The following is a 22,634-nucleotide window of genomic DNA, read 5'->3' on the forward strand; positions in this document are numbered from 1 at the left end:
ACAGGGGTGACATGCAACAACAACATGTTCGCTGCTTGTCTTTCTCCTGGAAACTCCGTTTGATGTAATTTCCCATGATCCCATTGAGTATCAAAGACTAATTCCTTGGCCTCCTTTTCTGTGATGCCTACACAAAAGCAAAACGGTTGGCTTTTCCAATGCTTGTTTGTTAAGATTCCTGTTTCACATATACCAAGTAGTCCTAGTGACTGGCATACATAATTTCACTGTTCTTAGCAACATGTTCTCTGAAATAAAATTCCAACGCCCAAATGTCACCTACAAATATTTAGTCAACATTGCGAGGACATGGGTTCGTCAAGCCTGTTTCCCACCGCTCTTCAATATACGACTCCGCCCTCTGGCTACAGGCTATGTGCTTCCGTCTCTTCCTGCACAGCTGCTGCAGAGGCTGGCAAGAGGTGAGTGCGCGAGCGTTCTCCTCAGCCCTGCCGTTTCTTATAACTTTATGAACACTGTGCCCATGCTACGGGGGACCGGGAGAGAGTACATGTTTATTTGGGTAAGTGAACATTTCTCTGACTTGATCCCCCTCCCGCAAGACTACTAGGGCCGGGCACATGGAAGGGGCATTGCCCTTTACAACCCCCGTAATAAAGGAACCGTTAGGAACGGAGAAGAAAACTGCATGTGCAAATGCCAATTCTAAGAAGACTCAAATCGGGCGAGTCCAGTTGGAACAACGAGATATGCCAAGTTGGGTTTCGGAGTGGATTCTGAAGAGCACGGGTGCCCCCTCGCAAGGCTGCGCCACGGAGCAGTAGAATTTCGATTCTTTGAGCCTGGTCCCTGGTGTTTCTATTCCTCCAGGGAGCTGTCACTGGCTTGCCATCCAGAAACGAAACTCCCGCTGCCTTGCTCCTCCCATTCATAGGTCCCCGCCCTCTGCGCCTTGTCATGCAGCGTGTACACCGGCCTCAGAACCGAAACTAGTTCTTTTTTTAAGTTTATAGTTCTTTAATCTTGGCCTTACTGCCAGTAAGGCGGCAATGTCATTGAGCTGAAATGTCAGCTGAGGTCCGGGGCTTCCGCGCCCCTTAACAGTTCCAAGGACCAGGAACATAATTCTGAACGCAATTTGTTTTTTCGAGGCAAATCTACCATCTGCTCGGCTCTAATGTTCAGAGCAGTGGTGTTGCCAGGAATACAATTTAGGAGGGGCACAGAGGGGGCCACAGACAAAAGTCGGGGTGCCGCCTATGAAAGGTAATTTGTGACGTCACAAGCACTCCTGCAGAGAGGCGTTTGTGCACAGCAACTACCCACTGCACTGCACCTCCCCTCTCATCAGAATGCAGGCATGAAACCATTCAGTAAGTAATGGCCCATCATTAGCACTTTTGTGCACTACATTCTGATGGGAGGGGGCTGCAAGCTGCTCTGCACTCTGGGGGTCGCTGTGCAGAAGCCAGGCAGGAACACCTGAGAAGTGACTTGTGCTCATGTTCAGCCATAATGCATACCAAGATCACTGCTACCTTTGAGACAAAAGGAGAGTATTTGCTGTGTGATCTGCACACATTTGCCTTAGTGTCACAAATAACACCACGAACAGAGAACACAGTCACTGCTCCCCTTAGGTAAAGGGGCACAATGGGGGGCCCAGGATTTCAGAGGGGGGCTCCAGGCCCTCCCTTAGCGACGCCACTGTCCCAGAGTCATCAGGACGCTTCCCTGGCTCTGCTGGCTGCCCTAATGAACTCAACAACATGTTTCTTTTGTCATAAGCAGCATAGCCTTATTTATGTATGATGGTGAATTTCCAACTGAAAGACCACCAGTCACCTTGCAAATCTGTGACAGTTAAAGCGAGCAACACAATAAAAACACCAGTTGAAAATGTGTTTATACCCATAACCTCTAATAGCTTGATATGCTAAAAAGTAAAGTTTGCTTTGATGTCCTTAGTTGAATGTTCTTAAAACCATACATAACACTCTGGAGGTTTGTGACAAATCTACAAACCTAAGTGAGTTTATGACACAACTTATTTTATTGTGCGTCTTAAAGTACTGAAAATAAAGTGGATTAATAGATAATTTGCCTTCTGCATCTTATAGTTTTCCATTCAGGATGTGGAAAATAAAAGGTACACTGATATTATTATGGCCAACATGCTGCTATAAGGATTTACATGTCATGATGCTTTATTATGCAATTTGCATATTTTGCAAGTTAACTATATAGGACAGTATTGTTGTAGGCCTTGACACCCAAAACTTAAATATTTGTTGCAAGTAAAGCGTGGAAGAAAGTGGGCGTGCCCAAATTGCAGAGTGGGTTAAAATCCCTGCTTCGCTGTTTAGCGTAAGTGTGTGATCCCAGGCAAATAATATAATCTCACCCTGACTTCATCTGCAAACATTGGAGTGCTTATATGTGATTAAGTTTACACCCTTATAATAGGACAGGTTTAATAAATGCAGGGACAAATTGGTGTACCCTGGGTCTCCTCTGCTAGTGGCTCCTATACTGTCACATAGAATTGCATTATTGCTGCACTGACCCTCCGCCAGTCTCGTAACACTTGATTTGACAGGTAGACCTAGTCTCACCAGCCAGTCAGTGCACCTGAGATTCTAGTATAGCGGACTAACTGTGCTTGAGCCAACGTTACATTTTTTCCCCTGTTGCTCCCAGCCACTGAAGTTGCTTGGTCTGTCCAGCGTACTGCCCCACACTCTGCTATGTCCCGTTATGCTATGATATTGAGTCTTTCATTACACACTATCTGCCATTTTCACACTTTCTAGGACCTTCAGGATCTGCAAAAAGTGGGTGTTTTCAGACTTAAAGGAGAGAGTTAACTGATTGAAGCTGCACTAGAATAGTCTCATTACAGTGAGTAATGAAGTTAGATGCCCCTACACAACTATGTTTGCCACTCCTCCACCGTCTCTGAAGTTAGCGTCTCTCCCAACATTTGATGGGTTAGCCCCCAGCTAAACTTTAGCCTAGGTACACCCCTGGATGTGTGCACTTGCATTTTGTTAGGCAGAGCAGTGAGGGAAGCCTTTCCCCGAAACTGGTGGTGTTAAAGTTTTACTGTGTTTGTTCAGAAAAATGTACTTGAACAAACGCAGTAAAACTTTAAAGCTGCTACTTTCAAGAAAGACTTTCACCGCCTCTCTGCATATTGCGCTTTAAAATATACTATTTGATAGTTGGTCCCCACACAAGACCAACTGTAGAACAGTGGGAGCGGAGCCTCCAAGTTGCCCCTTCTATTTGCTGAAGTGGCCCCTCCCATCACCACTTGCCCCCTGAAATGAAATGTAGGTTTTGTTGTGCCCCTGCTGCCAGTGTCCACGATGCCCTCACATTTTGTCCCCTCTGCTTCCCTCCTCTACCCGCACACACACTCTTCTCAAGTTCATTGATCGCTTTCTACGCCTGTTCTTGTCATTTTATTATTTCAGTTCAATCCCTAATCCATTCCTCATTCCGAAGTCCCTGTCACTCTACTTGTCGTTGTATTCCCCACTCACATATTTGCCTCCAAAACAAGTTCTACTATCACCAATATGTGTTTGTATGTGGTACTTCATGCCGGATTCCTGCTGCTTCTAAGCGCTGCAACAGGTTATTATTGCTCAATTTATTAATGCTCAATTTATCGACTTCAGAAGGATGAAGGGTTGGGTCATCCCCGCCGGAATTCACACCTTTGGTCTGCAGGCACAAGTATTCAGGGGAGAGTGCTTAACTCCCTCTGCCATCGCACCAGCGTGCTCAATCCTTTCTCCTACTATAACTTCAAACACACTCATGTCTGAGATTAGCCCTCACCCTTCACTCTCTTTTCTCAGACTCTCTCCCCAGATCTTCAAATCTTCATGTTCTCCCTTTGTGCAATCATCACGAGGTGAAGAAAAAGTAAGCTCGGGGATGTAAAGGTTAGCTGCATGAATGGACACAAATAAATAGATATGATAAAAAGGCTCTGAAAACAGTTTTCAGTGCAAGTCTCTCTGCTGCTGGGTGTAGTCTGTATTACACAGGGCAGCGTCCCGTATATTGTATGACCCACATGCTTGACCCATCATTTGCTCTGCAGGGAGAAGTTCAGAATTTTCATAAATCAGAAAGTTCACATTGTTAAAGGAAAGTCATAGCCTGAGACTAAGTACGAAGTATGGGATTGCAGCAGGCATGATAAATAAATGTCAACTTCTAGTGGACAAGATGGCCCTTGCCTGTCATTTATATTAACTGTTCCAGGTAGGCCCAAGTGCAGCCTCACAGCTCTGGCACACATGAAAGTGTTATTTATCACTATTAGAACAAGGTTTTGCACAATTTATGCTTCCCCAGAAAAATAAATTACACATGTCTGCAATTGGAAATAACTATTTCCAGGACCTGAAGATGACCTAGTAGGTGCAGAGGTGGGAGTGCAGCGGGGTGGGGGAAATCAAGGTGTGTCATTCCAGTGCAGACTTGTCCTAGGGCACTGCCTCCAGGGACAGGGTAAAGGCTGGGCAGAGGCCTGGCATGAAATGCAGGTGGCTACTTGCAGATTCTGCTTGTGCTCCGGCCTCCGAACTGGCAAGCTCTCTCACGCAGATGGCAATATATAATGCAAACATAATCTTAGAGCATACAGTGCGCAGCCATTTTGGACACTCAAATCCCATCACTGTAATAAAAACCTGCGTCTCTGTGGGCCTTGCAAAATAAACAAGCATTTCAGTAGCGAAAGAAGAACAAGGTTGCATAACTACATAAATATTGTTGCCAAGTGGACTGACTGGAGAATAGTTATTGTATTGTCCGCTGAATGACGAATACAGGGAGGGAGTCGGAGCGTCCTGCAGGTGCAGGATAAGGGGTTCTCGGAATGAATGCAAGGAGAGGGGTGCTGGGTTTGTCCACTTCCGGCTGGTTTCTTCCACTCTCTGCCGCTTCCACTTGTGATCTGCTCTTCGGCTGAGGGTAGACACAACAGAGAAGGGCGGGGACATGCCCCCATAAAGAGAAGAAGGCATTCTGTGGCAAAGTTAGTTAAAACTTGGACCCCCGGGTGATGCAGTCTCGCTGAGAGGGAGGACGCTCCGCCTCAGACCCTGTTAGCACGAGTGATCTCTTCGCCTACCTGCTCTGGGACTAAGCATTGTTGTAGTGGCCAAGATGAAGGTGTCTTCTATGTCTTTGCTAACGGTCAAGCTATTTATATCTAAATTTCTATATATCTAATTGTATGTTTGCTGATGTATGCTATGTTCATATATACATATGTATGAATAAAGGGCCTATAATGAGCCATTTTCATGTTTTACTACAACAAGTAGTCTAAGTGTGATTTCTTGCCTGTCTGAGTCCAATAAATTGTTTTGCAAGGCGCCCAGGGAATCGTAAGTTTAAGTGTTCTCCTCACATGGCCAAGCAAAAGCAAAACAGCGCCTCTAAAAGACCTTCTAATTTATGCAGCCACTTATAGCCTCTGATGACCTGGAAAAACACTTAACCGATGGATACCCTGTCATCGGGCCTCATGTTTATTACCACTGAACATATGACTAACCCCCTCTAAAGATTTTAATACAAGGGTCGAGATAACCTCTGTTCCCTTGTGGGACTGTAAACCTTGTCCTGTTCATACGCTGACCTTCTTACTAGGTAACTCATTCTTCTTTCCATCATGAATGTCCCTGCTACTTAGAATTCATGTGCAACAGCTAACCATGGAGCAAAGCACCCCATTGTGTGGATTGTGTTCTTGTTGAATTTGCAGTTTTAATATTGTATCTTTCTAGTGTGAGAAACCTGGGGGTATTCTCACTCCTATTGCCCATGGATCCTCTGCGCATGTGGCCAGGGAGAGGCCATCTCCCTTGGATCCTGACCCTGGGGGTAGACAGGCGAGGGAGGATCGCCTGGGTGGAGGGTTTTTGGGGACTGGGAGAGGGATGCCTTTGGGAGGGACATGGTATCCTCCTTTTCCTACTGACAACCAACCCAACCCTGTCCCCTCCTTCATGGGTTATTATGAGTCAACTCCCTTGACTTCTTCATATATAACCACTAACAGTACTGGGACGAAGAAGAGGCAACCAGGAGTTATGAAGACTAGGTGCTTTTACCACTTTGGTACTGGGACGAGGAAGAAGCCTGCCGAGAGATGTAGAGGTCAGGCATATCCCCTTAATGATGGTCAGGCATGGCTAACTACACATTTGCACCTGCAGCCTGCTAAAGGGCTGCAGGTGTATAAAAAGCCCAATCAAATGATACCAAAGGGTGAAGCAGTGGTGTTGATGTTGGAGCAGCAGCAGAGAGGCCAAGAGAAGCAGCAGGGAGCTGTATGTGTGCAGCATGCTGACAGTTCAAAGGAGTGCAGCCCGGACGCTGGGGCTCCGTGGAACCAAACAAATGCTGAAAGGGGAGCCGTGCCTTGAGATCGCCCCCTTTTCTGGTGTTCGCAGTGCTCGTTCTCCTAGGGTCAGAAGCCGTCCCAGGAATGCCTGAGGGGCAGAAGGAGGAGCCCTGAGGCGGAGAACAGAAGGCCGAGAGATCTGAGCTGCGGGAATGCCGAAAGAAGCAACCAGTGCGTTTCTGGGAGAGAGGAAACCCGGTATGCAAGTGTTTGATCTTACGCAGAGGATTACTTTGTGTCAGAGTGGTCGCATGCATGATAAAACACGTTTTCGAAGGTCTCAGATCTCAATGATCATTAACTAAAGAACAATTGAGAATACTTTGTAGAGGAGTGGTGGCGTGTACATGAAGGCACGGTTTTGAAGTCTCGGGCATTCTACAAAGACTCATAACGAAATGAACTGAATGACATTTTTTACAATTATTATGAGAGTCTGTGAGTGCTGGGCACGTTATTAAAGGCATTCTATAAAGATATATAACAACGAGGTGAATTGCATGAAGGTCTTTGGCACTTATTGAATTCCAAACCAAATGAAAAGCTTACCAAACATGTCTCCATACTTATTGAATACCGAACTGAAAGAAAAGTCTTATTTATGAAGATTATAAATCAATGGAGCTTTAAAATTAAAATAAACCCATCTTGTGCCAAGCTCAAAAGTTGATGAAACTTTAAATGCAAGCAAAAATACATATATGTTGAATCTACAAGTCAACAAAGCTTTGAACCAAAGAATACCATACATATTGAACCTCAAAGTGAACAGAACGTCAGCAATATAAGTGAACCCAATGTGTATATTGGACTCCAAAGTGAATGGAACTTTGGAGATGAACTTTAATAAGTGAATGAACTGCAACTTTCAGTCAAGACATTTTTGTACTAAGACCAACTATACACAGAGGGCGCAAGTGTGGCCCAGAACTTTAAGAAAACTGGAAAATATCCTTATAACATTGAAAGTGAATCTTGGGGAAGGGATCCCTAATGGTTTAACCTGCTTATTGACTTGAGGACGGAGTCTCAAGATATTTTGTGTTTGGAGCTGTGTTTTGAACCTTGAGGAAGGGAACCCCGAGTGATGGTTAATTCTATATCGTTCTGAATTTAAGGCAATTCTGAGACTTTTTTTGGAACTTCTTTATACTTGGGGAAGGGAGTTGAAAGAACGATGCAAGCTGGACAGAGGTCTGAACGTTGTTTTGAACACTGTTTTTATGGTTGCTGACATCCCTGCACATTGTATGGTTTAGTTGTGAGGGCAAGTATAGGTTTTGGACACAGACAGATTCCAAAGTTGAACTGTTGGACTTTGACTTTCCTTAGTTTTGGTTTGGTAGAGAAAATCCATTATAGTATAGGCGTTTTTCCCTCCTGACTTTTAAATTCGTAAAGTTTTATTGTTAATTCAGAATCTGTTGTCTGTGTCTTTCTCCGAGATGCTTTCACACTACTTGCATGAAAAACTAATATGTAAACATTCTCAATGATTGCAACACTAAAAGTAACATAATTAACTCTATTTCCTTTATATGGATTTACAACACTGCACAGATCGCTGCCACCCCCCTGTCATCAATATGGTGTGCACAACATGAATCCCTCATAATAAAGAGGACCCTCCTTGACCACCCCGAAATTAGTTATATATGCATTTATTTATTATTTTATTTATTTTAGATTTTTGTAAAGCACAACAAGCAAAAAAGAGAGAACTGATTTAGAGCGCTATTAGGAGCAAGTTACAGGGAGGGAGAGGGCAGTGGTGGAAGGGAAGAACGGGTGGGTAAGAAGCACAGCATTTAAGTGAGTCTGAATATTAACTGTCCTCATAGTTGAAAATGACATTTTCTTTTGTGTCTATGGACGAGGTCATGGCTCCTAGGTCTTTTGGGATTCCATGGTGGATGATGCTCTTCAGGAAGGTCATTCAATTGTAAGAGATTCCGTATTGGCCGTTGGGTACATGTTGCAAGGGGTCCTAATCTTCTAATACAGGGAATGTGGCCAGAGGTCAAAGTGACCTGGGGGGAAGTAAGTGTACCACTCCGGAGATGAGCTACATCGTGATTCATTTTACACAAAGGAGTCTAGGGTAAATCCCAGGGTGATAGATTTTCAGACAGCATTGAGGGCTCATGGCAACTTATGAAGAGAGCTCCTTGCTTCTGTGGGCAACACACCAACATTATATCAATAAAGGTTAAGACGAAATTGCCTTCGAAAAGAGTCCCTATTTTTGTTCTTATCTGAAATGCTTGTCCTTTTCTCATAGTCTCTGAGTGATTGTCAGATTTTTCCAGTTGGCTGGTCCAATCACTCTTGAAATCTGCCATCTTGAGGAGGCGATTTTGTTGGATCCCAGATTCCATTAAGGATTATACTGGCTATGCTCAATGTAGATGTATGCAAAGCTCTTGTTCCACATCGCTTGGGGAACCAGGCCAAGAGTCTTGACGATCACTTTGTCTTTGATGGGTAACCAGTGGAGTCGCTTCAGGCCTGGGCCAGAGCTGTCTCCTTCTTTTCAAAGCAAGTATCATACGCATTGCTCGGTTCTGGACAAGCTGTAAATGTGTAATTGTGCAATGTGGTTAACCCCATGTATAAGCTCTTACAGTAGTCCGATCTGGAAAGGACCAATCCCTGAACGGTTACAACCTTGAATCGGAAGTCCAGGAGTGGGAGAAGTTGGCAAAGTTTGTAAAGCTGACAATTTGCTCATTTCATAACTGTGTTAAAGTGACATTTAAAGGACATTTCAGAGTCCAAGATAATGCCAAATGTCATACTGGTGTGGTTGGTTTTGGTGGGGGAGCCATCAATGTTTGCATATGAAACGGTGACTGATGGTGTTCAGCTGGCTGTATATTAGTGTTTCGGGTTTTCTCACAATTAGTAGGAGAAAGCTCTATGTGATCCATGTCTGGATGTGCATGAGGCACTCTGGGACATCCAGTACCTTTCCCCCATTTTTATCCAGGCCTATATTATATTATGTTATGTAATATTAGGTTGTATTTGTATAGCCATTTGGGTTTTGAGACCAACCATGTACGTGCTGAACCCTCGAGGAATCTACTCATGTATTATTGCAACTGAATCCTCTTTAAGATAACCTCATGGAATCATATATTCAGTTTAAAAAGTGTTTCTTTTTTGTGATTTGACGACACTTGTTTCAAACGTCAAGGTCATTTTCAAGGTCATGATATGTGGTAAGATCCTGTAGCTTGTTCTGAGGTAGATGGCGGATGCCCCAATGCACAATTATAGTGGGTAATCCACAAGCAGGCTGGAGTGTCGCCTGTTAGCAACGCTATCTGTCCTGCTTACTTGCACTGGATACAGTGGTATTTGTATAGCGCCTGCTGCCATTGGTTTGGCCTTGTGAGGAAGAACGCCCTTTGGGAGACCATAGTCTGTGTTGAAAAGTAATGAAAGGAGTGGTAAAATGCATGTGTACATTTTTTGCCAAATCGAAGGTTGGTAGAGAATGGCCAGTTCTCTAGCAGCAGCCCATATTGCAAAGGTGCGAGAAATGGGTGCTGTCTCAAAGTGTCAAGCTGTGTGAACAACTGGACCAAATTTTGCAAGGGACTCTGCTCTATTCTATGGGTCGTAGCGAAGTATGTTTAGGGTAAACCATTAGTCAAATAGCATACATCTCAAAGGTGTGAATCTATGTGAACAGCTGGACCGAATTTATGCATGGGGCTCAGCTGTAACCTGTGGGTGAAATGATAGTGCGGGAAAATATCAGAGAGGTGATGCAAAATGTATGTGTGGAGGAACGTCATAGTGGAGAGACTAAATGGGGCAAACCTAATCTGGAACACTAAGGAGGCAAAAGCAGGTGTGGAAAAACATAATAGTGGTGAGATTCAAAGCAGCAAACCCACCTTTGGAACACTTTGGGATGCAAAAGGCAAGTGCGGCAAACCACAACAGTGGTGAGAATCAAAGTACCAAATCTACATTTGGGTCACTCCATCAAGAAAAATGCAAGTGTGGCAAAATACAGCCGCAAAATGTAAGCACTATGCAAATAAATATACTGATGTCTAGTGATTCTCTTTTGTCCCCATCCTTTAACGTTATGATATGCTGAGTTTACACCCCCCTCCCAGACTGGACATTTTGGGAAAGATTCATTAAGAAATGAAAAATGTATTAAGAAACCAAAAAATGCTGTTTTTGGCCTACTATCATTCATTTCCCCGTACAGAAAAAGTCCAAACCTCTGGACAGAATTGGATCACGCACGAAATAACTTTGGCACGAAGCATTGACTCGATTTTCAGGAGGGGTCTGGGGTTATTCCGTCCAGTAGCTGTTGAAATATTTGACAGAGAAGGGGGTGACCCTTCTCCCAAAAATATATTGTGAGGCAGCCATGATATCAAGAGAGTCACAGACTGAAATGTAACAGTTTCAAAACCTTTATTTAATACAGTTCTGAGGTTGTTGTAATACCTAGCTGGCCCTAACATTAAAGGGATTGCTCCCTCAACAGATGTTTTTATGGGCCATCGATGTCTGAAAGTCCAAAACCAAAATCTGTCTGTGTCTAAACCTATGCTCGCCCTCAGTCTTTGACAAAATGTGATAGGAAGTCTCTTTAAAGAAAACATAGTGATTCAAAAAGAAATATAAACCAAGGCTGGTGTCAGGTGGTTTCTTCACCAGGTGTGATTCTGACAATGTCATCAAAGTTTAGCACAATCAAAAAGGGTTGTTCGTTAACTCTTCTTTACAAGTTTCTTACAATATTTTCAAATAACTTTCAATGTCTTTGGTTCTTGGGGATTCCCTTCCTCAAGCGTATGCCTCTCTGTTTCAAAAATAAGTATTCAACCTTGTTAGGCCTCTCGGGGTTCCCTTCCTCAAGCTTAGATCCCCTCTAGTTTCAAAAACAAGTTCAGTTTGTCAGGATGCACCTCTCTCTTATATACAGTTTCTTCCACACACAATCCTTTCATGGGGTAGAATCAGAGACTTTCTACAACGCCAGGCTCTTTGCGCCTCCTATCATGACCACTGTGATCTTTAGCCCCTCTCTTTATTTCCTGTACTTGTTTTCCTCTTCAGGTGCTTCCTGCACCCCTTTTTATCTCTGTGTTTCTCTGTCTTTGTCGTGCACACTTGCACCTTCTTTTTGCTTCCTCTTCTTTCACCTTGTGCACCCTTGCTCCTTCCTTTGCTTTACTTTCTCTGTGTTGTGCTTCTTGCATGCTTCCTTCTTTCTCTGGTGCACACTTGCACCTGTCCTTTTCCTTATCATGCCTCTTGCACACTTATTTCACTCTTCGGTGCACACTTGCACCTTTCCTTTAACCTTTTGGCCGCTGGCACCTTTTCTGCAGTTTGGTGTTTCTCGCACCCTTTCCTTGCTTCTGGATCACTTGTGCCGTTTTCATCCACTTTTTATGCCTTTTCTTTATTTCCCCTCCTCTAGCGCCTTTCTCTCGCTTTCCGCTTACTTTCTGCTTTCACTCTCGCTCTCCGCTCCATGCTGCTTTACAAAATGTGTCTTTCTCCCTTCCCGCTCCAGCCAGTTGCACGCTCCCGAGTTTCTTTCTCTTACTTGTTTGAAACTCACCGGGTAGCGTAGCGCTGGCGAGAGGTCTCTCCTGGATGCATGGGGTCAAGGTCAGGGCCTCACCACCTGGCCCTCAGACACCCTTGGGATGGCACACGTCCCAAGGGAACAATCAATTCCCTGAACACCGCCAGCAGGACACAGGCTGCCTCCCTCCGGCTCCCTGGAGACACGACTCCCTACCATGCAGCCCCTCACAAACACCGGGCCAGCGTCTCAGCATGACGTTCTCCTCCAGATCCTCCAGGCTTATCTCCCTGCAGCTCCCTGCTCCTTGGCTTCTCTGGTCCAGTCAATATCCCCAGCTCACACTGCTGTTTGTGAAAAACCACACCTTTTATAGTTGAAAAGAGAGTCAAGTGGAGTCAGGTGTGAGTGGTCAATATTAAATGCCTGACCTTGCCTGACTCTACTAGTGGGACAACCTAATGGTAGTTGGTGGCTGTCTTCTCTCTGTTTCCCAGGGTGATTCTCATAGGTAAGCCTCACTACTCTCAGTTGCCTCTTATTCTTCCCAGTATTAGTTGGAAATGGTGGGAGGGAGTTAAATTGGGATTAGCGGTTAGATCTGTTTACTGGAATATTATTAGGGGATCGATAGGGGAGATAGAGGAATTCTCCAGCCTTGTTTTTATTTCATGGGATGGCTTCCCCTGTTGGTAGAGTATTCCATGTTCTGTTAAACAAGCAGGGGTCTGGATAGTATTCCCTGTGGTCTAGAATGATAGAAGATTAATGGATATTAATATCAAGTCCTGTCTTTGTCTATTTGTTTTTTCTTCTCACCCAATTCTAGGTAATTAACTCTTTTCCTCCCCCTCTTGTGTCATAGATAATTGGACTTGAATTAGGGATGAGGGAATCAGCATATCTCACAAAGAATGAGGGAGAGTAGGGTGATGTATAATTGGGACAGAGGGGATAGCATGTCTCACTGTCCGGCATTCTCCCCCCAATCCTGAGAATCCCTCTACTCAGGTGAACCTCCCTTACTTGTCCCCTTCACTGGCCACTTGAACAAAGTATCCACAGGGGAATAGGTGTGAGAATGCCATCCAGTTTCTCACAATATGTAAATGTAATTGTAATCATCTTTTATATAGTGCCTTTCCCTCATTTGTATGGCCTCAATGCGCTTTGTGGTTGGAACGCCCTCAGCGACCGAAGTCCATGTATGGGAGATTCTAAGAGGTAACATTAAGATGTGTGTGTGCATTGGGCCAGGTTAGTACTTAGGAGGGCTAGCTAGGCTCCAGTAAGCATGGGGGTGGGCGCTGGAGGTGGATTAGGATAGAGTGCTATTGCAGGAGACTCGATGTGTGCCCAGCTAGACTGACATTTTTCATAGGTTGTCACTGCATACTAATGGCAGAGGTGCTGAGGCACGTAAGGGTTTCAGTGTGGATGGCTATGCAAGCTGCTACACCGGATTTGCATAGCCATAGCTGCATTGTATAGTGCATGGATGGGGAACACTGCTTGCGGCATGTGTCCACAGACGTGTTGAGAGTTATACATACCTTAAGCTTGGATGGAGTTCGATGTCGCTTTCCTAGGTCCAAAGCGATTGGCTGGTCTCGCTAGCTGTGGACTACCTCCACTTGAGAGCCTGAGCAGTGTGGAAGACGCCCAAGACTGAGGGTCCGCAGCAGAAGGTGTACCACCCAGACACTAGACACTATAACACTGGGGCAAACGCCCAAGTCCAAGACAAAGCAGTGAAAAGGCAGCGCGGTCAGATATGAGATGCAGCAGTAAATGGCAGACAACCCAGAATTGAGACAATTGTGTGGTGGGAGAAATGGCCAAGTTTGAGACACAGCCTTGCATGGAAAGAAGCCTAAAAGATGAGGTACATCGGCGAATGGCGAACCACCCGGACTTGAGACCCTTGCACAGTGAAAGAGATGCCCAAATCCTAGATTCAACAGTACATGGTGGAACACCTAAGTGGAGTATCAATAGCACATGCCAAAGCACCTACATTTGGAGCACCTAAGCAGTGGGAGAAACACCTAACCGGGACACCTTACAGTACATGCAGAAATACCTAAAACCTGGACTACCTGAGCAGTGGGATAAACCTCAAAATTGGAGAATCAACAGTGCATGCAGATACACCTTAATTCGAGACTCCACAGTACATGGTGGAACACCTGACATTGGGATACCCGAGCAGTGGGAGAAAACGCCCACATTTGGGAGATACCAGTACATGCAGAAACAACCTACATTTGAGAATCAACAGTACATGGTGGAACACCAGACATTGGGATATCTGAACAGTGGGAGGAAATGCCTAAATTTGACAGACAACTGTTTAAGCAGAAACACCTACATTTGAGAATCAATAGTACATGGTGGAACACCAGACATTGGGATACCTGAACAGCGGGAGAAAACGCCTACATTTGAGAGACAACAGTACATGGTGCAACACCGGACATTGGGATACTTGAGCAGTGTTGGAAACGCCTACATTTGAGAATCTACAGTACATGCAGAAACGCCTACCTTTGAGAGTTAGCAGTACATGGTGCACCACTGGGATACCTGAGCAGTGGGAGAAACACCTAAATTTGAGAATTTACAGGACATGCAGAAATGCTTACATTTTTTAAAAAACTGTACAGTGCTGAATTACCCTTATTTGAGATACATGATCTGAAATGAATTACTAGCTCACTAACATGGGTCTACTATGTTAAGTAGGGTAATACAAGAGGTAGGGCTTTAATGCAATACAGTAATGTATCCCACAACAAATCAGCAAGGCTTTTCAGTGTCAGGTGTTTTGACCCACGTTTGAATTATTATGCTACATTTGGTGCTGTGGGCTTAGGAAATCCAAGATGGCAGACAAGCCCACATTTGCACCAGAATCCAGGAAAACCGCGCAGTTTTTGCGCACACCAAAATGGTCGTCTGACCTGCCACCTACCAGTGCGAGCGTGATGGGCCAGAAGCGCCATGAGTGAAACGTGGTGCCAAAGGAAAAACAGCAGTGCCGGTTAGCTAAAAAAGAGCTTTGAAATCACATTTGTTTCTTACAAATGCAAGCTACAAATGCCTATTTTAAACATTGCAAGATATTCAAAATTCTCACTGAACACCAGCAGACATTTGGCAGAATGTAGTCTTGTGTGCATACAAAATCTGGAAAGATGAAGAACCTAAAATAATGAAATTTTTAAAATAAATTAGTGATTTACTTTGGAGTGTCACATAGGTTGCAACTGTTTAAATGTCATAGTTTTGAACTTAGAATCAGCTTTCTAGCTTCATGTGTCAAAATTGTAAGTTTGATTTGCATGAAAAAAACTGGAACTGGCATGAAGAGATTGAATTCTGCCCGGCAACTACCCCCGACAGGATTTAAAACTTACCCACCAACTGCATTCACAGGCCTGGCCTGCCTTCTGCTGTTCCCACCAAAAGGAGATTACACCTCTCTGATTGAATTAGGGGTGGGGTACCTGGGGCTGCAGGAAACAGAACAATGAGCTTTCCTTGGCTCAGGCAAATGTTAAATTAGGGGGGTCCTAAACTGCTTCCTCTTGGAAGAAACTGGGAGGAGCAGTGCTTCTGGGAGCCACCTGAGCTGGAGGCGGGGACAGACAGAAATCCCCCCATGTGCTTTGGAACCTAAACCACACCCATCTGGGCCACAGCATAATTTTAAAAAGATGGATAATTCATAGTACGAAATTGTCAAAATTATATAATAATATCATTTATTCTTGTGATTTTTCTGTGCACATTTTAAGAGGTGTTAGGACTCTGTGGTATGTTCTGGGGGGTAGTAGCTGAAAATAGGGTATTACTCCAAATGTCTGAATATTAAAAATCTGACACTTTATCATCTGATGGCCATATTCCTTGCGCATGTTTGTGTAAATTCTGGAAAAGTTTAGAGGTTGTGTTCTGGATGTAAAGGGCAGAATTCTGTCAGAAGTGGACACGACATCTTACAAAGACAGGGATCGGGTGATTTGGTGTTACAGAAAATATGTTAACTGGACATATAATATTAGAAAAATTGTACATAGATAAATATGTATTTGGATCAAAAATAGATTTGTGTGCAAATTGACAAGGGGAGGATCCTGTGACCCATAAACCTACCTCATCACGATGACACTCCATTTCCTTCCCCCAATCAAGGGAGAGAGGCGAACTTGGCCAATGATAAGTTGTGAGGGGCAGGCTTAGTTATGCCAACGCACACACCCATTTTCAAAAGACATAAAAGGAGTCAGTGAGACCCAGGTAGACGCATTCATTTTCCATTTCAAACTGATTTCTTGCGAAGCACTCTGCTGGACCAGAAAATTTCAAGAAGGACCATACAGAACTTAGACTCAAGACTCCAGAACCTTTAAGCAGAGGGGCCTGAACTACAAGCTGAATCCTTTTCAGCAGGCCTCAAAATCTTTTGCAACCTGACTCTTCAACAGCCGGGCTGTGCTGTTTGATTCTGGCTAGAACCCTATGCCAGAACCCAGAAAGCAGTGCTGTATCCAGACCAGACCATGCAGTGCCAAGAACTTTTGCCAGAACCAGAGATCCAGACCAGCAGAGCAGAGTTGACCCAGATCGCAGTGAGCAGAACCGGTATCAGAGACCATCCGTGGCGAGACAACCGCAGCTAAACCTGTAGACCAGATCTGTGACGGAGGCCCATTCCTTCCAAGACTAAGAGTGAGTATCCTGAAAACTGTGCCTGAACCATTCTCTTAGTCTAAAATAATCTGATTCCATTCTCTGACTTTAAACCTGTGAAAGTGTCATTTACCATTCTGAATCACTACTTTATTTCTGAAAATCTACCTCTACGAAATTGTCCGTATCTTTTGGAACCGCGTGTGCTAGGAACGAGATTTAACTTTCATCTGAAAGCTAGGATCCTCAGCTTTCCAACAAGCCGGACTTTCTACTCCTTATACGTTTTCCGTAATCGCGCTCGACGCACTCGGGAAAAGTGCCGCGAATTGCAACTAGCTCATTTCACCACCTGTCAAAAATCGCTGTCTTTTGCTTTGCATTGCTGAAATTCGTTTTCAACCTGATAATCCCTCCTGAATCATTGCTAGTGTTGACCTGAACTCATTCAAAGTAGCTGTCACCTACCCTGAATCTCCCATAGGGAATTAAAATCATTTTTAGCATATTTTCACTTCTTTGCAAATCACATTTAAAGTATTTTTTGCCTGTGTTTTAAAATCATCACTGTGCTCTAAGCTTGCTAGGGGGAACTGAATTGGTATTGCATTTGATGGTATTCCTGAAAATTGTGTGCTCTCCTTCCATCTCTTTATACTGCATAGGGGGGGGGAGTGAATTGCCACAAGGGGAAAAGTGATTATATTCTCTCTTGTTGAAACCATATCAGTTTATTTCTGTGCTGCATTCTTTCCATCATTGTATTTCCTTGAAACCATAAAAGCATTCTCAGCTACCTTATCCTTTCTATCCCAACTCCTAAGTGATTATAAAAGTGTGCTAGTGTAATATTATCCATTGTTGATCACTGTCATATTCATAAGTGTGCGATCAAATATTAATTTATTATAAAAGTGTGATATATATATATATATTGTTTAATTTGTAAAATAAATCTTTTAATTTGCAAAACAAACCTACTTCTTGGCTCAGTGAGGTCAGGGGGATTCAAAGAGAGGGGCGTTATATTAGGGTTTATCATCCAGATTATAACTTGTCATAAAAATATATAAAGAAGGGCTTCCCTTGGGCACCCCAGACTCGACATTGACTTAGTGGGAGTGCTGAATTGAAGTCCCTTAACATCAGAAATTAAAAATCTGGCTTATTTTTATTTTTTCTCGATGCAAGATTTAACCGCAGTTATAACCTGGGTTAGCCGAAAATGAAAATTGTAAAATAAAAGCCATTCGTACGAGGAAAAAGGATAAATGCCATCAGGCTAGAGGTAGGGAGGAGGGGGAGAGGACACCATGTGAAATTGGGGAGTTAGGGGTGGTCAGAGCACAGAGTTACAGTTCAAATGTTTGTTTTCGCATAACCTGGGTTATACTCGGGGACACCCATGGCTACAACGGAAGACACGTGCGGGAACGAAAGTGTGTCACATGAAATGAAGAGTGATGGAGGTAATGTGAGATGGCTAGGGAGGGCATAAAGCACCGGAGGGCAGTGGGGGGGCATGGGGAAGAGGAGGGGGACACTTGGTGAGTGCCTGTCAGGGTGGGAAAGGGCTTTGGATTTTTAAAGCGTTTTCGTATAGCGGGCGTTACACCGGGGATAACTCAGGTTATGGGTAGTTCAATAGTAAAACCGAGGTCATCATATAACATTTTTTTTTAAAAGGACATTTTACATGGGAAAATAATTTTAAAACGAAGTGGCTCTGGCCATGGCCGAAGTCCATGGCTAGTGGGCCCTAAAGAAACCTATTGGTGGAACATGCACAGTGGGCAGGGCTGAAGACCGTGGCCACTGTTTATGCTGATCGCCGTCCCTAAGGAAACCAATATGTGCAACATGTACAGTGGCCATGGCTAGTGGGCTCTAAGGAAACCAATAAGTAGAACATGTACAGTGGCCGAAGGCCATGGCTAGCGGTCCCTAAAGAAACATATTGGTGGAATATGTACAGTGGCCACGGCTGAAGGCCATGGCTAGTGGGCTCTAAGGAAACCGATAAGTGGAATATGTACAGTGGCCGAAGGTCATCGCTAGTGTGCCCTAAAGAAACATATTGGTGGAATATGCACAGTGGGCACGGCCTAAGGCCATGGCTAGTGGGCCCTAAGGAAACCTGCGGGTGGAACATGTACAGTGTGCATGGCTGAAGGCTATGGCTAGTGGGCCCTAAGGAAACCTATAGGTGTAACATGCATAGTGGCCATGGTCGTGGCAAGTGATTCTGAATAAACTATGGTATAACAAAACCTTTGAAATTCTGTGAAAAACTTTAGCTAAGGGACAGTTAAGGTGATCTGATTTAATGCAACAAGACCCTTGAAATTCAGCATATATGGGAAGTGATGATCATCTTAACTCGGCTTCCTACCTGTTGCAAAGCCTATGTGCACATGCATAACAAATGGGATTCACAATGACAAAGTTAGAGGCTGGCAAGATAGCTCAGTGAGTTGAGCGCTCGCTGCTGCCAATTGTGGGTGAATACATCATTAGGGGTCATCAACGGAGGGACCTTCTTTTTTGTGCAAATGGTTCTTGTGTAGGATGTTAAAGTTAGACAGCTGTGAGGAAATTACTCCTGCGATGCAGGAGTACAGGGATGAGTAGTGACTTAACATTGCATTTTGGATAGTTATTGTTTAATCTTAGTTTATTATTATTATGTCAGAATTGTAGGAATGTGATGAAAGGTTTTAAGGATACTTGAATTGTATTTTGTATTTTGTGCTATCTATATATTTTAAATGTTTATTTTCAAATGAATAATGTGTAAAAAACCCAAAATGTGGTTATATCACAATACATTTTTTTTTTAAAAAAGTAGTGACTTAACTGCCGTTTCAGCACAAAACTTTTCCTAAACTTGCAGTGAACTCAGTCATAAAGATGAAACAGGTAGAGCCCAAAAGGTATTCCTCCTTTGCCTTTTTTGGTAACATGGGCCGAGAGCAGGCTATATCTTCAGGAGAGATGTGAGCTGATAACAATAGCAGTACAAACTGCTTTAGAACAATGGTTCCAAAATAAAAGAATGTCCAATCCATGTTCTATAATAATAGCGACTTTAATAAACAATGACATGCAAAGAAACTGATTAAGAAACACAAGAAATGCAGAGTTTTGATGTGAAATCACACTTTGGGTTGATAATTAGGGGTGTTCAGGCAAGGGACTAAGCAGCAATGTCAATTGTTTATGGATATTTCTTTGAAAGGTCTAAAAGTGGGGCTTAAAAGTCACTAAAGGTCCTTTAATTAGACCATGAGGACAGGGCATGTTCAAAATACCTTATTTCACTGTCTTGAGTGCTCAACAGCATCTTGCTGGGCTTCTAGGAGTTTTTGCGCAGTCGAGCGGATGTCAATATGTTCAAACCGAACATGGTCCCACTGGCAGGTCAGCATTGAGTTAGTTCGAAGGTACAGGCTTTTGTTGGGTTGATTCAGCATTCGAGACAGTCATGATGATGGCTTCCAGTAGTTCAGGGCGGTGGTCGAAATCAACAGAGAAAAGATGCTTCTGCTGGGTTGAGTCTGCATTCGAGAGAGACAAGTCTATGGCTTCCCGGCTGGTCGAGTCGGGATGCAAATCCGTCATCTCCACGGAGTTCAGCTGGTGATCGGGTTGACCGATGTGGTCCGCAGCAATGTCTGAGTGTGTGGAAGTGCAGAAGGCAGTTCAAAGTTGCGCAGAGTGTTAAAAGCAGCATGGGTCCTGACGTGGCTCTAAGTGCGAGCATGGTTGAGCCGGCTGGCAGACATTTTCAGTTAATGAAACGGGGTTCAAGCTGCCCCTGGGTTGCTGGGAGGCCCAATCCAGGGTCTCCAGGACAATGTGAGTCATTTAGTTATGTGCTTTCACTCCAGAGGCTAGCTGTCACCTGCACAGGGTCTTTCTGCTTTAGTGAGCAGGATTCTGGTTCGAGTGCAGCCAGCATAGAGGTCTTGGTTCACACCCCACTGCTCCCCGAGGAATTTTAGGGACCGGTGCTTGCCTCTGCCTTGGATGCCTTCTGATGTCACCTCCCTGGCAGAGGACTTTGGAATAGGCTATATTCCCAGCATAGGTCAAGTGCACCCTTCTTCTTGTCTTCAGACTCCAAAGATGCCCTACCTTATAAAGGCAAAATGTCACAGGCGATGGATCCATTGAAAACCTGATGTAAGAGGTTCTAACCGTTTTTTGTTGTAACAAGTTCCCTTTGCCTTCTGACATTATAACCAAAGTGTCTTGTCTTGCAAGAAGGAGGGGAGACAGGCAGTTGTAGAGAGCCCTAGCAGTAGCCAAGGTATTGGAACTAATCTTCTGGCCTACCCTTCTCTTTGTGCTACTCTATCTCTATCCAATTCCTTTGTCTGTTGGCCTCAAAGGAACTCCAGCGGGCAGCACCCTGGTGGGACTGTGGCTTTGTTATGTCAGTGCCTGGGGTGGGATACTGCTCCCATGGAAGAAATATGTTAATATTCCTGCCGGAGGATCAAAGAAGCAGCTTCTTAGCCCACATGGCAGCTTTGGAGACAACCAGGACAGACAGCTAATACACATTGCTCTGCCATAGCTGAGACTTGCTCACAAATCTGACACTATTATAATATCAAATTGCATGTGGCTGTATAATTGTGTGAAATTAGCAACCACCATTCCGCAACTAAGAATGGCTTATTTTTCAGTTTAACGTGCCACCAGGCTGACTAGGTTACACAATTATTATGATTTGAGGTGCTGGCAAATAAAAAGTCACCCCTGCTGTCTGCAAGCACCTGCAGCTGCCATGAAGACAGATGTGACCTTTGAATCTGCCCTGTGCCACTGCAAAAAACCTTTACCAGATGGCATTCTATCACAACAGCATTATAATGTCAAACATGGTTGGGGAGCTGACATATAATTGGGTTTCTCGAATTGCTAATAGAATAGGGTTCATGTCTTCAATGATATTATCAAAGGAGTATTAGTACCCGGCGAGGGCACAATCAGAATGAAAGAACCATTCTGATTGGCCGCAGCCAAGGCATTACCCGTCCGACAATCCTATGATTCTCGGCCGGGATTCCAGCCGCCTTGTCCTTGCCGGGGGGGCGTGGCAGCCCCTCAGCCAATGAGAAGGCTCAAAGCGCGGCCATCCCCACTCCGAGCCCCCCCACGGCTGAGAGGCTGCCGTCGCTCCCTGCCATGGACTCAGGTAAGGCTTTTTTTCCCTCCCCTTTCCTCCCTCCTCCCACCACCCTAACCACCCCACCCCACCCCACTTACCTTCTATCCCTTGGTCCCTGCTGGGAGATGACTTACCTTCTTTTCTTTCAAAAGCGGGCGCTTTGGGAACGCTTCTGTTCCCAGCTCGTCCACTCCCGATGGCTGCAATGGAAAGGGAAAACGGACTCCGTTTTCCATTTCCCGGCGGCCATTTTCTTTGTCTTTTTTTTTGCTCCAGAAACGCTGCAGCGTTTCGGGACAATAAAAAGCTTTTAGTGCCCCGGTCACGCAGTTCTTGTGGGACGGGGTACTAATAGCTGTATGTTCCTGCCGCTCGGGGCATATTGCTTATTATTGTTAACCGAGCAAGCATATATAAAGCGAAAGGCGGTAACATTGTTATTTTTTTGTGGATGGTTGGTACTGGAGGGTGGGTCTTGCTTGGCAAGATGGTTAGGCCTGATCACCAAATCTTGGCTTATACAGTAGAAGGCCTCATTTGTGAGGGGGCGTGGGATTTTGGCTCCTTATTCTGTAGCTGGATGTTACTATTTCTAAATGTTTAGGCTGCATAGACTGGGTTGATCAACAAGTGAAATTGCTCAGAGCTCTGGGATCAGCCTGTGTATAATGGAAATTACAGGAACTGGGTTAATACTGCAGAGGGGAAAGAAAATGAAAATAAACAGCAGTAAATGTTTGGTTGTTAGTGGTATTTATCATTTGCATGCAATCGTATTTTATTTACCT

At 44.3% G+C, this 22,634-nt stretch overlaps 1 protein-coding gene across 2 annotated transcripts in view; it reads left to right on the top strand.

The window, feature by feature from the left end:
* The first annotated feature begins 315 nt into the window (after positions 1-315).
* Positions 316-22,634, top strand: part of LOC138537035 (2-5A-dependent ribonuclease-like) — a 392,082-nt gene continuing 369,763 nt past the window's right edge. The window contains exon 1 of one of the 2 annotated variants that reach the window (XM_069641422.1): positions 316-422. The gene's annotated coding sequence lies outside the window, so the exon portion shown is untranslated. Of the gene's footprint in view, positions 524-22,634 lie in introns of both variants that reach the window. The other variant, XM_069641421.1, reaches the window with a different exon arrangement.

The sequence above is a fragment of the Ambystoma mexicanum genome, chromosome 1q (assembly GCF_040938575.1).
Source record: "Ambystoma mexicanum isolate Mex_15411 chromosome 1q, UKY_AmexF1_1, whole genome shotgun sequence".
Classification (NCBI taxonomy): Eukaryota; Metazoa; Chordata; class Amphibia; order Caudata; family Ambystomatidae; genus Ambystoma; species Ambystoma mexicanum.